The sequence below is a fragment of the Prionailurus viverrinus genome, chromosome F1, assembly GCF_022837055.1.
Source record: "Prionailurus viverrinus isolate Anna chromosome F1, UM_Priviv_1.0, whole genome shotgun sequence".
Lineage (NCBI taxonomy): Eukaryota > Metazoa > Chordata > Mammalia > Carnivora > Felidae > Prionailurus > Prionailurus viverrinus.
In genome coordinates this window covers 59916487-59933151 of record NC_062577.1, presented here as the reverse complement: position 1 = coordinate 59933151, position 16665 = coordinate 59916487, and the positions used below count along the sequence as shown (strand labels likewise).

Sequence of the window (16665 nt, the reverse complement as noted above, 5' to 3'; positions counted from 1 at the left end):
TTGAGTCTTCTTAAGTTGCCGAAGTTGATTTCCATTGTTTAAAGACTGTTGATAACACTGTCACTGGCAGAAATGTGTTTTGGCGGGTGAAATATATTAACTTCCCAAACTCTATTTAGATTTCATATATGTACTTCAAGCAACCTTACTGATTACTCATTTTTGTTTCTCGACCCATGGACATAGCTCCCTAGCGCATTAAAAGTTTCCATGTATTTCTGTATCAGTTAGCTTTTGCTGCATAACAAACCACTCCAAAACTCGAAACTGAATTACTTAAGACAAGAATTACTTTTTCTTTTCTGGATACTTGTGGAATGACTGAGGGTCCTCTGACCCAAACCGTGCACAGTTAGGCTTGTCTTCAAGTTGCGGGTTGTGTTTAGGTCTTTTCCACACACCTACCTCCTATCTTTCTTGGACAGTAGGCAATCCACATCTTGGTGTTCTCATGGGGATGGCAGAAGTACAAGGTGGCAAGACCGATTGTGCGAACATATTTCACGTCTTTCCTAATGTCTCATCCACTAACATCACCTCGGCTAAAAAGTCACAGAGCCAAAGCCATGCTGGGAAGCCATTCTGGGAAGTATACTTGGCCTGTGGCAGAAGGGAAGAAGGACTGAATATTTGCTATAAAGTAATCTAAATTATTACAGTCCACCTTGCATCCACATTTTAATATCCCTTCCACACAAAATATGCTCACTGCGTTCAAAGACCCTCAAAAATCTTATTCAATCCCCGCCTCAAGCTCAAAATTCTGAATCCCTTGATGTACTTCATGTTCAGATGAAGTTTATCTTCTTTCGTTTGTCCAAAATTTACAAGACGACTTATCTCCCTCCCCCTCCCCCCCTCCTCAATATGCAATAGGATACGGGCATAACAATTGCAATGAATACTCCTATTTGGAAAAAGAAGCAATGAGACACCCTTAATAGTCACTGGTCCTGGAGAAACTATGAAAATATGCAGAGCAAATGTTGCCAAGTTTCTCTTGCTGAGGGCAGAAAAGTCCCTTTATTAGATGCTGGTTCCCTGTTTTCTGTAGTTCCTGAGTCCAGGCTCTGGGAAGTTCTCCTTTCCTATTCCATTCTTTGGCTGTTTCTGCAGAAGGCATCAATGAACCTGCCCTCCTGTCCTGAGCCGCTTTCTCTGCTTGCCTTCTGCCTGTAGATAGTTGGGAACATGGAGAATGTTTTAGGTATTAAACACCATGAACCACTTTTTAGTCCGTGGGGAGAGCACTCTTGTCAACACAACTCTTGAAACCTTATGGGTTTTCTATGTACTTGGCTCCAGTCAACTCCATGATGCCAAGACTTCTTTTTAGATGTGCCCTTTTCTAGGCTTAGTTAATGATATTGTAGGCACATCAAACTGAGGTGGCACCATGTTGTTAAGCTTTCTAGCACCCCCATTTTTTCAACGATGTTTTGCCAGACTTTTAAGGGGAGTGATACAAATTCATAAGTAAATATCTACCAGTGCATGCCACACAGGGATGCTTCATAAATATTGTGGAGCACTCCATTCTTTTTTCATCTGCTTTTAAGCCCCTCTCTTATTAGTTTGGTCCAAGGTTAACAGACATGTCCCAAGTAAAATATTAATTAGAGCCTAGTCACCTCAAGAGAAATTTATAAAAATCAAAATTTGGTATCTGCGGAGTTGAGAAATCGATCACTACCTTGGAAGGGCACCAAGGTGCTGTGTTTTCATGGGGAAAGCCCCAAGCTACATCTCCCATCCTTTAAAACACTATTAGAAGCCAGCAAGACATTTATGGGGTAGTTTTCATAGATTTGCATTTTTGTACCTTCTCTGGTTTTACATTTGGAGAAAGGCATCGTGGAACTCTACTTAAACCTAACATGTTTAGCCCTGAGCAGAACAACGGGTGCTGCTTTGGACAACTGAGAAGGGGACTCTGGTAAACTCTACAAAGAAGGTGCAAGAGCCTCTCATTAGACGATCTCTTTGGTGACTCTAGGTGACTCATTAGTGACTAGTGACCTTTTCTGATCCTTCATGTCCTCATGAATTTGGCGGGTGTGATGGTACCCGTGTTATGGAGTTGCTGTGCAGACTGAACAAGACCATGATCTAACAAGTGTCCAGCACAGGGGGGCGCCTGGGTGGCTCAGTTGGTTGGGTGACTGACTTCAGCTCAGGTCATGATCTCACAGATTGTGAGTTCAAGCCCCGCGTCAGGCTGTGTGCTGACCGCTCAGAGCCTGGAGCCTGCTTCAGATTCTGTGTCTCCCCCTCTCTCGACCCCTCCCCTTCTCACGCTCTGTGTCTCTCTGTCTCTCAATAATAAATAAATGTTAAAAAACAAAAACAAAAACAAAAACAAGTGTCCAGCACAGGAAAGTAGATTAGCTCTGTCAGCAACAGTTCTGACCCCCTAGCAACTTACCTTCTAGTCCTTCTAGTTTGAAAAGCTAAAGAATTACACTTCTCAGTTCCCTTTGCAGCAAAATTTCTGAAATGTGACTCGAGCTCCACTAATCAGATGGTCTTGTAGGAGTCTTTGTACAGAGTGGAGTTACACAGAGAGAGAACCAGGATAGAGGGTGGTCATTTTGCTGGCATAATGGTGGCCAATGGTGGTTCTGGATCTAGAACTTAGCGGTGACTTTCCTGAGTCAGCGTCTTCCTGTTTATGGCAGAGGTGGTCTTGCCCTGAAGCCAGAAGGCATGACAACGAATTCCCTGATTCTACAGTTCCTCTAGAGTAGGAGAGGTAAGAGGACCTCCTTGGCAGGCCGGTTCTTTGGTCCGGTGTTGGTAGTCATTTCTGGAAGCTCAGTTCAGGTCTGTTTCTTCAGCTCTGCCAATGAGTCTGTGCGCTGTGCACTCTTGGTAACCATTAACAAATCCATTTTTGCTTAAACCAGCTAGAGTGGATTTGGTCTCTACGGTTCAGAACGCTGGTGAATAGAGGCCACATTAATATGTTAGTTATACCTGAAGATATGTCTCATGGAAAGCATTCCTTTAGGGAATAAAGGTTGGCGTAATGGAAAGATCACAACTCTGGGAGACATTGTGCATTGAAATACAGATGCCCTGTGAGTCATGGAACAGCAGACAAACGATTTCACCTGTCTGAAAGCCAATTTACTCATCTGTAAAATGTTGCCAATAATGCTAGTATAAACGATTTTTTGTGTATTTAAGATATATTTGTTGACCATTTACTGAATGTCAATCTTCTAGGCACTTTATTTATTTCCAGACACAAAATAGACTCATGCCTGCTCTCAAGATGCTTTAGCTCCAGTGAGAGGAGACAGACAATAAAAAATTCTAGCGAATAAACATAGGTGATAAGACAGGTGGGAGTAAGCACTTAGAGAAGAAAAACACATCAGGGAAAGGGTTAGAATATGATTGGGGAGGCTCGGGCGGTCTTGCTTTACGTAGTGTGATTGCAGAAAGCTTCTTTGTGCTGAGCCCTGAAGTGCGTGAGGGAGAGAGACACATGACTCCCTGGAGTGAGAGCGTTCTGGGCAGAGGAAAAGTGGCCTTGGTGCGTTTAAAGACCAGCCAGAAATCTGGGGTGTCAGGAGGGCAAAGCAGGAGGGGATGGGCGGTGGTGGGGAACCAAATTGTGTTTCCCAGCCCACTGAGAAGTCTTCGTATTTTACTAGGATTGAAAACCAGCTGTAATACGTACACCCCCTAGCCAAGCACACGAGTCCCCTTTTTCTCTTTCCACAAAGTTAGTTAGTTTCGTCCCTATGACATACCTCCAAACTCGCAAGGCTTCAAGATATGCTGACGGGTTGTGGGTTTCGTTTTTCTCTTTCATCTGTATTTTTCTCCACTCCAGAAAACTACACACACACACACAAAAGCTACTCATCTCCACAGACTCTCAATCCATTGTCTTTATTTATTTTTTTATTAAAAATTTTGTGACATTTATTTATTTTTGAGAGGCTGAGAGAGACAGGGCATGAGCAGGGGAGGGGCAGAGAGGGAGGGAGACACAGAATCCGAAGCAGGCTCCGGGCTCTGAGCTGTCGGCACAGAGCCCGACGCGGGGCTCGAACCCACGAACCGTGAGATCATGACCTGAGCTGAAACCAAGAGTCGGACGCTTAACCAACCTAGCCACCCAGGTGCCCCCAGTGCATTGTCTTTAGAACGGACCAATCTTCTCAGTGCATAAGAAATCACATCAAGAGAAATAAAAGCAGAAGAAATAACCTGGCAGAAAACTAAAAGAAGAAGTTAATGTCTCCTCTAGTCTCACAGCAAGTGGGCCGACACTTCACAAGAGAAGAGCTTTGACAAGTGTTTGCAGCAGGAGAGAAAAGTGGCTTATCCGCCTTCTCTTTAAAGTCAGCAGACTTGTCTGCACTGCGGCTTAGAATGAGAGCAGACCTGGTTGTCCCCTGTGTTCCCTCTCCTGTCGGACCTTCCTGTGAAGCCATTCTTTGCCCCTGCTGTTCCTTCTGTCTGGGTCGGCCATCCCCCTTTTCACCTAGCAAAGTGTATCTTATTTTATTTTTTAAATAATTAAGGTCTAGCTTCAGTGCCACCTTCTTGGAGAAGCCTCTTTTGGATTCCCCGGGGAGGAGCTGGTTAATTTTTCTTTCTGTTCTAATAGCATTTCCTTCGTGCCTTATTGAAATCCTTAATGATTTCTCTTGTCTCTCGCCCTAGGCTGTGAGCCCCTCACGACACGTTCACGTCTCATTCTTTTGTACTCCCTCATTGTTTAGTCCAGTGCTTGGCACAAATGTTTGTTGATAGAAGGAAGGGAGGAAGGGAGGAAGGGAGAAAGGAAGAAGGGAAGGAAGGAAGAAGGAAGGAAGGGAGGAAGGAAGGAACAAAGGAAGGGAGGGAGGAAGGAAGGGAGGAAGGAAGGGAGGAAGGAAGAAGGGAAGGAACAAAGGAAGGGAGGGAGGAAGGAAGGGAGAGAGGGAGGGGAAGTTATTTACATCCTCGGTTGCATGCCTTTTTTGAAAGAGGCAGAATATATGAAACCTTTAAAAAAAACATGAAATCCCTAGAAAACTCTAAACACAAGTGGGCTTTTTGGTGATGATAAGAAGCAAGGATTCTCACTGGAGACTTAGAAAATTCCCAGTAGGAATCAACATTTTTGAAAAGAAGTGGGGTGCCTGGGTGGTTGAGTGTCCAACTCTTGATTTCTGCTCAGGTCATGATCCCAGGATGGTGGGATAGAACTTGGCATTGGACTCCCTGCTTAGCATAGAGTCTGCTTAGGATTCTCTACCTCTCCCTCTGCCCCTCTTCCTCCCTTGTGCGCGCTCTCTCTCTCTCTCTCTAAAAAAAAAAAAGGGGGGGGAGTATTTGCTTTGGAAAATCTTAACATTCTTAATTCACTCTGGCCGACCTTCGGCTAAATTCCCTACAATGGGAATGAACAGCACATCTGCGTGTTTTCTTAATGATAAGAGGAGGTTTTGTTTTACTTATCCTTATTCAAATAAAACATTGATTTGAGGGAACTGATTTGCCTATTGAGAAATTGAGGCCTGGTTTATCTCATCATTTGATATTCCGGCAAATGTAATGGAAACAATTTCCACTGAAGTATGACTTCTTTTTTCCAAGTTTTGTTGTGTTTGTCTGCTCTGCTCTTTACTCTGACTAAGCCGAACCAAGAGTCCGAAGACAGCCAGAACATTGCTCACAAAATCTAGCTCACATTTATATAGGCTTCTTCGCAGAAGGTTAGTAGATCCTATTTATATATTATTATACCTTTTTGTTTTTAAGGAAACAGGCTCAGAGAGGTTACTTTATTTGCCTAACATACAGTATAGTTCTCTTCGAGGACTGTGAACTTAGGGGTTTGTGGAGCGTTGCTTTGCATTTAAATTTTCCCCTGATTTTATGTGCTAATTTTGTAATAATACAGGGGCGCCTGGGTGGCGCAGTCGGTTGAGCGTCCGACTTCGGCCAGGTCACGATCTCGCGGTCCGTGAGTTCGAGCCCCGCGTCAGGCTCTGGGCTGATGGCTCAGAGCCTGGAGCCTGTTTCCGATTCTGTGTCTCCCTCTCTCTCTGCCCCTCCCCCGTTCATGCTCTGTCTCTCTCTGTCCCAAAAATAAATAAACGTTGTAATAATACAGCCTTCATATCCACACCTATATTATTTTTAGCAGCACGTTTTATTTATTCCTAAATACTACACGGGGTGTGATCTGGCAAGAGGGGAGCTCTGCTCAAAGCTGTATTTTAAGAGAATAGACTGTATAAGAAGGAAGGAAAAGGTAGGCATGGCCAAAGGGCTCACATTTTTGAAAATGGAAATGACTCAAAAGAGGAGGGGAGTTCTCAAAAAAAAATGAAAGCCAACAATGTGGAGGTTTCACAAAATGGTGGATTATAGTTTTTTTTTTTAGGAAAGAATGACTAAATATTAAAATATTGCATGTAATGGCATTTAGAATGCCAATCCAGCATAATTACCCAGCTTAAAGAAATCAACAAGGTGCTTCTACAAAACGGTCCACTTTGCGGTCGCCCTTCTGGCTTGTTTCCACTTATTGCCTCGTATGAATGTCGGCCGACTATTTTCCATAGCCTCATCCTCTACAGATCGTTAAAGGGAGAGGATAAAATTTTTCCCTTCAGAATACTTATTATTCCCACTAAAGTAATTAATAAATTATGAGATTTTCACGGAGAACTGACCCGTGATTTGAGCCAGGGGTCAGAAAGACAGAGGAGAACTTGGCAGAGAAGCATCACTCAGTGAGAAGCCATGGGGCTCGCCATTTCTCACGTTGCCTTGAAAATGATCCCACTTCAGAGGAAACTGCTACCCTGAGGCTCAGAAAGAAAGAACTGGCTGGTGATTAAGTTCATCAAAATTCTTGAATCATAAGACAAGCTGGAATGATTTGAAGCATTTACTAGGTTCCTACAGAAGTGCTAAGGGCTCTGGCAAAAATGATATTGTTTAATTACTGCGGTGTTAATGAGGCTGTTAGTATTTTCTACACTTTTCAGAAGTCGAAACCGAGGCTCAGAAAGACAAAATATCTTGACTGGCAACATAATTTCCTATAATAGTGAAGGAAAATGTCCTGCGATGGCCTGGACTCAACGGGGTAACGATAGAGGTGATGGTCAGATAGGTGGCCAGATTCCGTGTATACAGTGAAACCTTGTTCTGCGAGTGTTCCACAAGAGAAGCAAACATTTCTCATAAATTTTAACTTGATAAACGAGCGATGTCTTGCAATACGCATAGTGCCTGAAGATGAACGTCACACGATCACAACCGGGCCAATGGTTCTTCTCTCTCTCTCTCTCTCTTTCCCTCTCACTGTGGGATTGTGGGTGATCACCTCCCATGCTCAGATGCTTCACCTCAGGCTGTGGCGTTTGGCAGAAATCAGTGATTTTTTGGAACGTTGGAAGGTGCCAACTGGCACTAATGTAATTTTGGTCACTTCAAAGCACCTATGGACAGTCCTTTACTTTTCCATCCAAGAGTAAGCTTAGGAATGCTTTGCTTCATTCCAGGTCAGCCTGTAGATATAGACCCTTTGCTGTCTTATTGCCAGTTACATTCAATACGGTCTATGACAAGAGTTTATTAATACTGTAGTGTAGTCAACATCCGTTAGTGACGGTGAAAGTCGTCCTGCACAGTAACCCTTCTCTCTTGTCTCCCTCCCACCAGCCATGAAGGTTTTCAAAGGTAACTGCAGGTTAATTTGTTTATTTTTCTTTATATTTTGTATTTTCTTTATTATTTTGTATTACATTACAGTATTGTAATAATTTTAGGTGAATATTGTTTGGTTGCGGAACGAATCATCTGAGTTTCCATTATTATGGAGAAATTCACTTTGATATACAAGTGCTTTAGATCGGAAGCACGTTTCTGGCACGCATTATGTGTGTAAACCAAGGTTTTACTGTATTTTTGTAGGTGACCCAGTGGGATTGTAGAAGAAATGAATACAAGATGTAGACAAACAAGGACAAAAGGTGAGTCAGGAGTTTTGGTGTCAGCCAATGAGTAAGTAATGACATTCATTAAAATGGGAACATGCGAGGGGAGGTGAGTTTGAGAAAATATGTCGGACTCCGGTTTTGGTTTTATTTATTTTAAAGCATCAGTTTCGTCTATGGAAAAGCAGCATCTCCAATCAGTAGAAGAAAGCTGATTCTTAAATCATTGGTTTGGGAACAAATGGATAACCATACGGCAAAAAGTAAAGTCTATCTTGAACCTTATGCCAGGGTAAAATCCAAATGAATCAGAGTATTAATGGTAAAGAATGAAACTGCAAAGGTAGAAGAAGAAATCACCGGACCATTATTTTAGGTGAGAGAGCCTTTCTAAAATGTGACACACTTTATTTTAAATTCTCAACGCCGCCACAATCATGGCGTTGGCAGATACATGGAGCTTGGCTTCTTGGGCTCCATTTCATGCACATGTAGTGCAGGAATCCACCACTGACACAGGGGACATGGCATTCTGAATTTTAGGCTCACCTTTCTGAGGTTTTTTTTTTCTCCCTTCATGTCCTGACTGCCTCTAATTTTTACCCCTCAGCCCAGTGACACTGTTGAAAGCACTAGGCGACCACTGTCTTCTAACAACTTATGTGCCATGTTCGGAACCAGCAGCTTCTCAGGGGGAGGAGGTAGGAAGCAATGCATGAAGGTGGGCCCCACCTCAATACATTGTCCCTCACTCTAGAATTTTGTCTTTCCGTTTCTGACTGTTTCTGGGTGCTCTGTGATGATTTCGTATATATTTCTCCCATGTTTCATAGTTGTTTTGGAAAGAAGGGTTAATATGGTATAAGTTACTCTGTCACATACAAATGGCCCTTCTCCAGGGCACCTGGGTGGCTCAGTCAGTTAAGCATCCGACTCTGGTTCAGGTCATGAGCTCGCAGTTCATGGGTTCAAGCCTTGCGTTGGGCTCTGTGCTGACAGCTCGGAGCCTGGAGCCTGCTTCGGATTCTGTGTCTCCCTCTTTGCCCCTCCTCCCACTTGCAGTCTGTCTGTCTCTCTCTCTTGCTCCCAAAAATAACATTAAAAAAATTAAAAAAATAAATAAATGGCCCTTCTACAAGTAGTTAATTGGTCATACAAATAACAAGTAAAGATTTGGTGATTTAAAAAGCATGAGATAAACTTGTGAACTCTTATAAGCTTAGAACACTAAAGCCAAAAGTGGAGGAATATACATCTTTTTAAGCCATCTTGGAAAATCTGCAAAAATTTACTATGTGCTAGGATACAAAGTGAATCCCAACAAATTGCCATACATTATTTTTACGAGGACTACATATAATTATAAGATATAGTTAACGGGTCTCTATCTGAAGGAAGTGAAATCAGTATCTCAGAAAAGAGTATCTTCACTCTCATGTTCATTGAAACATTATCCATAATAGCCAACACATCAAAGCAACCTAAATGTCCACTGGCAGATACATGGACAAAGAAGATGTGCTATATACATACAATGGAATATTTGGTCTTTAGAAAGAAGGACATCCTGCCATTCGCAACAACGTGGATGGATCTTCAGGGCATTGTGCTAAGTGAAACAAACCAGACATCGAAACACAAACACTACACGACGCTACTTGCTTGAGGGATCTAAAACAGACAAACTAATAGAATCAGACAGTAGAATGTGGCTGCCGTGGGCTGGAGAGAGGAGAAAATGGCGAGTATTAGTCAAAGGGTCCCAAGTTTCAGTTATATAAGATAAATGCACCCAAGAGGTCTACAGTATAGCAGAGCGCATACGCTTCACAATGCTGTGTTGTGTACCTTTCCAATCTTCTGGTGGCTGTAGTCGTTTCTGGTTTGGTTACCACTTAACTCTCATCTCTGCAGCTTTACAGGGCTGTCTCCTCCCCCTCCCCCTCCTCCTTCTTGTAAGGACACTAGCTGTATTGGATTAGAGCCTACCTAAATTGAGTTTTACGTATCTTAATTTTATCTGCAGAGCTTCTGTTACCAATAAGGTTATACTCACAGGTATTGGGGTGTGCAATTCAATCCATAACCCAGACATGCATGGACTTTATGTAGAAAATTACAACAGTCTGTTGAAATGCATTAAGAAAGATCTTCAAAGCAAAGAAGGGGCAAGAAACTACAATATTAAAGTGGTACAATGTGATCTCAGAGAAGTAATTGGTTCAATGAAATTCCAATCAAGCAATGATTTTGTTTTATTTTTGTTTTTTGTTTAGGGAAACTTGATAGACTGTATCCAAGATGTGTGGGAAAGAATTAAAAGCCAACAATAGTCAATACAGTCCTAAGGAAACAACAAAGAATGGGAACCTGCTCTCCCAGGCAATAGTACTCATTACTTTATTTCATCAAATCTAAGGTGACCAAGTTGGAAGGTGCACCATCATTTATGTGTCATTGAGAAGAAAAGGCACAAAAACTCTAAGCTATGAGACAATATCCGAATGAGCATCTACATAATACATTAATTAGTCAGACAAGTCACACATTACTTTTACATTTCTTTCATCTATTCTGAAATTAGACCCTTTTATCCTCCCATCAGGTAAATTACTTTGTTGGTGACAAGAACATTTTTGCATGCATCTCAATAAATAGGTGAAAAATAGCATCATATACTGGTGGCTATCTTAATTTATTAGGTCCTATTAAGCATTTGGTGTTGTTTTTTAAAAAATATGAAATTATTGCCATTCCTCCAATAAAGAATACTTCTTCATCAATACCAACTTTATGCCCAACTGCTCTGTTTTCAGGATGTTATGGATACACAATGAATTTTCCTTTCAATGATGAATAATAGTGTATATTAAAAAAAACATGTCAGTGGCAACCGTAAACATGTATTAATAATAATGCTCATAACAGTGTAAGTGACTACACTAGAAATAGCTATGATCAGATTTATATTTGCGCAGAAAAAGAAAATTACATCATGACTGCCACTTGGCCAACAGTGATTATACATCATGGTCCATCATCACATAAATTAAAGTAGATAAATATGCATCTTAGAATTCCTTAAATATAGTGTAAAGTTTTGGTAATTAAGAAAGCAAGAGAGAAATACGGATCTATGTTGACATAATGTACTGTTCAAGATGATATACAGGTAAGTACAAAAAAAGTGTGCAAAATAGCAAGGTAACATTTACGTAAATGGGAAGGGGAAATGTATGTATTTGCTTTAGATGTATAATCTCGCTCTGGAAGTTTAAAGTTATTTATTTATTTTGCTGGTGGGGAGAGGGACGGAGAGAGAGGATCCCAAGCAGACTCTGTGCTGGAACTCACGAACCTGGAGACGATGACCTGAGCCGAAGTCCAATGCTTAACTGACTGAGTCACCCAGGTGCTCCTGGGAATATATTTTAAAAACAACAGCACCAGGGGCACCTGGATGGCTCCGTCAGTTGGGTGTCTGACTTCAGCTCAGGTCATGATCTCACAGTTTGTAGGTTTGAGCCCCATGTCTGGCTCTGTGCTGACAGCTCAGAGCCTGGAGCCTGCTTCGGTTTCTGTCTCTCTCTCTCTCGCTCTCGCTCTCTCTCTGCCCCTCCCCTGCTCATGTTCTCTCTCTCTCTCTCTCTCTCTCAAAAAGAAACCAACATTAAATAAATAAATAAATAAATAAATATGACTGTTTCTTACAAATCCCCCAAGAGAGGGGGACGGAGGTGTTGAAGGATAGAAGGGGGAGAAAAATCTTTCACTTTGGAGCCATATAAATCTAGCTTGGTAGGTTCATGGTTAACAAAATAAAATGGTTATGTCTGTAGATAACTAAAATTTAAAAGCATTTTAAAGTTTCAGGACTTATTACATTACCTAAGTGGAGATAACTAGAACTCACTTGGATGGATGTGTCCTGAAGAGTTCAAGGTTGGGGATAAAACTGGGGGGAGCTGTCCCTATCTGGATAGTATTTAAAGCCGCATGGATAGATTCAATCCCAGAGGTAACAGAAAGAATCCAAGAACTGAGCCCTAGGCCACTCCTTAACTGGAAAGTCAGACGGATCAAGGAGAAGACAGTTGGAAACAAAGAAAGTAATGTGAACTAAAAGCCGAGTCAGCAGAGTGGCCAACGGTGTCAAATGCTGTTGACTTTGAAGATGACAGTATCCAAGAATTTACCACTAGGTATGCAACGCGGGAGTTAAGGGGTGATACTGACAAGAATGATTTCAGTGGAGCCGCTGGGGTGAAAGCCGGATGGGAGCAGGTTTGAGGGAGGATGGAAGTGAGTGTGTGGAGAACAGAAACTTATCCCGAGGAGGATGTAGGTCAAAGGAAGATAGTTGTTTTAAGTTTTGGTGGTTTTGTTTTGAAAAAAAGGGTTTCGTTTTGACTGTCCCTTCATCTTATATTTTTCATAAAACAAATCAGGCAAAATTAAGAAAAGCAACACTCAGAAGAACTTTATTAATGTTGTCTTCAGGAGAGATAAGCATATGAAAAGACACAGAAACCGCAAATTAAAACATCGAATTACCACTATATACCTGTTAGGATGGCTTAAATTGAAAACAAACAAATACCAGAAATACCAAATTCTGGTAACGATGCGGGGAACAGGAACTCATATTTATTGCAAAGTGGAACAGCCATTCTGGGAAACTGTTTCTTACAAAGTTAAATATACACTTATATATGACCCCACAATTCCATTACTGGGTATTTAAAAAAATGAATCGAAAACTCATAGCCGCACAAAAACCTGTACATGAATGTGTATAGCAGTTTTATTCCTAGTCGCCAAAAGTTGGAAACGACCAAGATGACTTTTTTTTTTTAATTTTTTTTTTCAACGTTTATTTATTTTTGGGACAGAGAGAGACAGAGCATGAACGGGGGAGGGGCAGAGAGAGAGGGAGACACGGAATCAGAAGTAGGCTCCAGGCTCTGAGCCATCAGCCCAGAGCCTGACGCGGGGCTCGAACTCACGGACCGCAAGATCGTGACCTGGCTGAAGTCGGAAGCTTAACCGACTGCGCCACCCAGGCGCCCCCCAAGATGACTTTTAAACGGTGAAAAGATAAATCAGCTGTGGCACATCCATGCCGTGAAATAAGACTCAGTAGTAAAAAGGAATAAACTATTGATTCATGCAACAACATAAATAAATCTTCAACTCATTTTGCCAAGTGAAAGAAGCAAGATCCAGAAGGCTACCGTTTTGATGATTTCATGAATTTGATGTTCAGGAAAAGGAAAAATGATAGCAATGGAAAACAGACCAGTGGTTCCCATGGTCTGGGGGAGGGGGGAAAGATCTGACGACGAAGGGCCTTCGTCAGAGAATTTTCTGGGTAGTGTAACTGCTCTGTATGGTGGGGGAACTTTGCCAAAGCCCACCAAATAATACGACACAGCTTGAGCTTTATTATATGCACACTTAAGAAAAAAATCAACCAGGATTTGAAAATACAAACAAAACATAACAGGGGCCTTCCGGTTTACACTATTCTGGAATGGCAGGTGTCAGACCTACTTTTCTGTCATAAGCAAATATAAAACCGGACAGAATGTAGGAAGCAACTATTTTCAGACACTGGATACAGACAGTGACTCTGTGATCCTGGAGAGAACGGAAATACACTAACCGAGCTCCACATTTACCCTAGCTTTCTGCTTCAGGGCATTTTCTGAACGGCAGTTGAGAAAAACAGAATCAAAACAGAATCGTGATTTTGCTAGGTGGGAGAGAGAGAAAATAGAGCTTCAGCCGTCTACAGAGGCTGGAGTTTGCAGGTCAGGGACTCGAGAGGTACTTGCACAAAGAAGGAGCTCCAGGAATCTGCAAAGGAGTCTAAATGGCTCATCAGACTTGCGGTTGAGCGAATTCAAGAAGACACTGCATAGGACTGACTGAGAAGAGCCAGCGGGGAGCTGTGATCCATACAGTTATTGTAAAGCTCACACAGTGCTAGGCTTACCGGAGTTCTGAACACCTAAAAACTCCTAGCAGAACAGGTGACATATACAGCTGAGACCCCAGAAGGGCCATGACTTAGGAATGTTAAGCACCCAACTTCGGCTCAGGTCATGATCTCACGGTTCGTGAGTTCGAGCCCCACAAGGGCTCTCTGCTGTAAGCGCAGAGCCTGCTTCAGATCCTGTGTCTCCCTCTCTCTCTGCCTCTGTCCCTCTCTCTGAAAAACAAACATTTAACAAAAATAAACAAATAAACAAGCCTCAGCAAAAGAAAATCTGACAGCAAATTAGCTGCCTGCCAGTAAAATCTCAACACGCTTAAAAAGAAGACAGCATAATTCAGACTGCCAAAAATGTAGCATTCACAATGATAAGTAAACATCATCGGAAAATAGCTATATATTAATGATCTAAAGAAAAAACAGGCAGTTCATATACAGCAGAACAAAGATAAGATTGACTACTGGCATCTTATAAGAGGTAATTCAAACCAAAAGACAAGGCATAAAACATTTCAATTTCACGTACTTTTTCCAGAGAAAATATCCATCAAAAGTAAGGGCAAAATAAAGGCATTTTGAAACAGGAGCTGACAGACTTATTACTAGCAAATATCCACTAAGAGAAATGCAGACCTAAATTCTTCAGACAACTCATCTAAATCGAGGAATGGAGAGCACCAGACGTGATCAATGTGAGGGCAGTGAAAAGAGGGAAAAGAAATATCCACCCTAATTATAAGGAAGCTGGAGTAGATATAATATAAAGTATATTTCAAGACAAAAAGTTTTACTGTGGAAATCAAGAGGGGCATTTCATCAGCTTTTCTAGAAGGCGTAATAATCCTAAACGTATGGACACCTACTAACGAAGGTTAAAATATGCGAAGCAAAAGATAACAGAACAAAAAGTAGACAAATATCGTTTGAGGTTTTACCATTTATCACTCCGTAATTAGAATAAGTAGACAAATCTGCAAAAGTATAGAAAGCATGAACAACATTATCAAGCGACCGAACGAACCTACTTAACACCGGTGGGATAGAGAACCCTAAAGCCGTTCTTTTTGAGTGCACAGAGGATGTTCACTAGATAGGTCATCTGTTGGGCTAGAACAAAATTTTTATTAAATTTCAAATAATTGATAAGCATAAGGTGTGTTCTCTAACCACAAAGGAATTAATTCAGAAATCAGGAACAAAAAAGATACTTAGGAAATCTCTAAACTTTTGGACATTAATCAATAAACCTCCAAAGGAGACTTGGGTCAAAGAAGAAGATGTAGGGGGAATTAAAAAATACTTTGCTTTAAACATATAAAAGTTTGATGTCAGTAAAGCAGTGAATAGAAAACAGACTAACGCTAGAGGAAATCAAGTAAACCCAAAGCTAGGTCTTTGGAAAGATTTTTTAAAGATGATACACATCTCACTCTGCAAATCGAGAAGAAGAGGAGGAAAACACACACGATCAATATCGGAAACAAAAGAGAAAACATTATATATCCATAACACCAAATAGATATGGAAAATAACTTTATGTCAATAAAATCAAGAGTTGCGATGAGGTGGGCAAAGTCCTTTGACATCAAACCTCAATAAAACTGATCTAAGAAAAAAATAGCAAAGGTAAAAAGAGCTCTTTTTTGCAGGTCCTCGAAGGCGGTGGGCTCTTTGGGATGAAGCTGAACCTCTGTTTCCCAGCCACTGGCTGCCAGAAACTCATTGATGTGGATGATGTTTGCAAACTCCTTACCTTTTCTGAGAAGCGTGTGGCCACAGAAGTTGCTGCTAATGCTCTGGGCGAAGAATGGAAGGGTTCCGTGGTCCGAATTACTGGCGGGAACGACAAGCAAGGTTTCCCCACGAAGCAGGGTGTCTCTACCCACGGCCGTGTCCACCTGCTACTGAGTAAGGGGCCTTCCTGTTCCCGGGCAAGGAGGACCGGAGAAAGGAAACACACATCTGGGTCAAGTGGCACCGTGGATGCCAATCTGAGGGTTCTCAACCTGGTCATTGTGAAAAAAGTGGGGGAAGGATATTCCTGGAGTCAATGGTATTACTTATCTCGTCATCTGGGACCCTAAAGAGCTGGCGGAATCCACAAACCTTTCAGTCTCTCTAAGAAGATGCTGCCACCAGTGTGTTGTGAGACAGCCCCTTGACAAGGAGGGTAAGAAATCTAGGGCTGAAGCGTCCTGGATTCAGGGTCTTACTACTCCCCGTGTCCTGCAACACAAACGTGGATGTATTGCTCTGAAGAAAGAGCGTGCTAAGAAAAATCAGGAAGAGGCTGCAGAATATGCTTAACTTTGACCAAGAGAATGAAGGGGCCCTGCCTAGCCCTGCTAGGAACAGATTGCCAAGAGGCGGAGGCTGTCCTCTGAGTCTGAGTCCAGCCGAAAGGGAGATGTTCTTGGGGCACCTGGGTGGCTCGGTCAATTAAGGGCCTCACTCTTGGTTTCAGCTCAGGTCATGATCTCACAGGTGGTGAGATCGAGCTCCACGTCGGGCTCTATGCTGACAGCATGGAGACTGCTTGGGCTCCTCTCTCTGTCTCTCTCTCTCTGTCCCTGTCCCCCCTCAAAAGAAATAAATAAGTTTTAAAAAAAGTATATGTTCTAAGAGTAACAAAAGAGATCAGCCATCAAAACAACAAGACAACAACAACAGTAAAAATAAACAAGGAAGGAAAGAAAAAAAAAAGGAAAG

The 16665-nt window shown here is 41.9% G+C and overlaps 1 long non-coding RNA gene and 1 pseudogene across 1 annotated transcript; both read left to right on the top strand.

Annotated features, from left to right (window-relative positions):
- The first annotated feature begins 5631 nt into the window (after positions 1-5631).
- LOC125155017 (uncharacterized) lies at positions 5632-10415 on the top strand. The gene is made up of 4 exons (XR_007148028.1): positions 5632-5720; positions 7936-7994; positions 8569-8659; positions 10235-10415. It is a non-coding gene; the product is annotated as an uncharacterized LOC125155017 (long non-coding RNA).
- Positions 10416-15632: 5217 nt separating this feature from the next.
- Positions 15633-16263, top strand: LOC125155564 (40S ribosomal protein S6-like; annotated as a pseudogene).
- Positions 16264-16665: the final 402 nt, after the last annotated feature.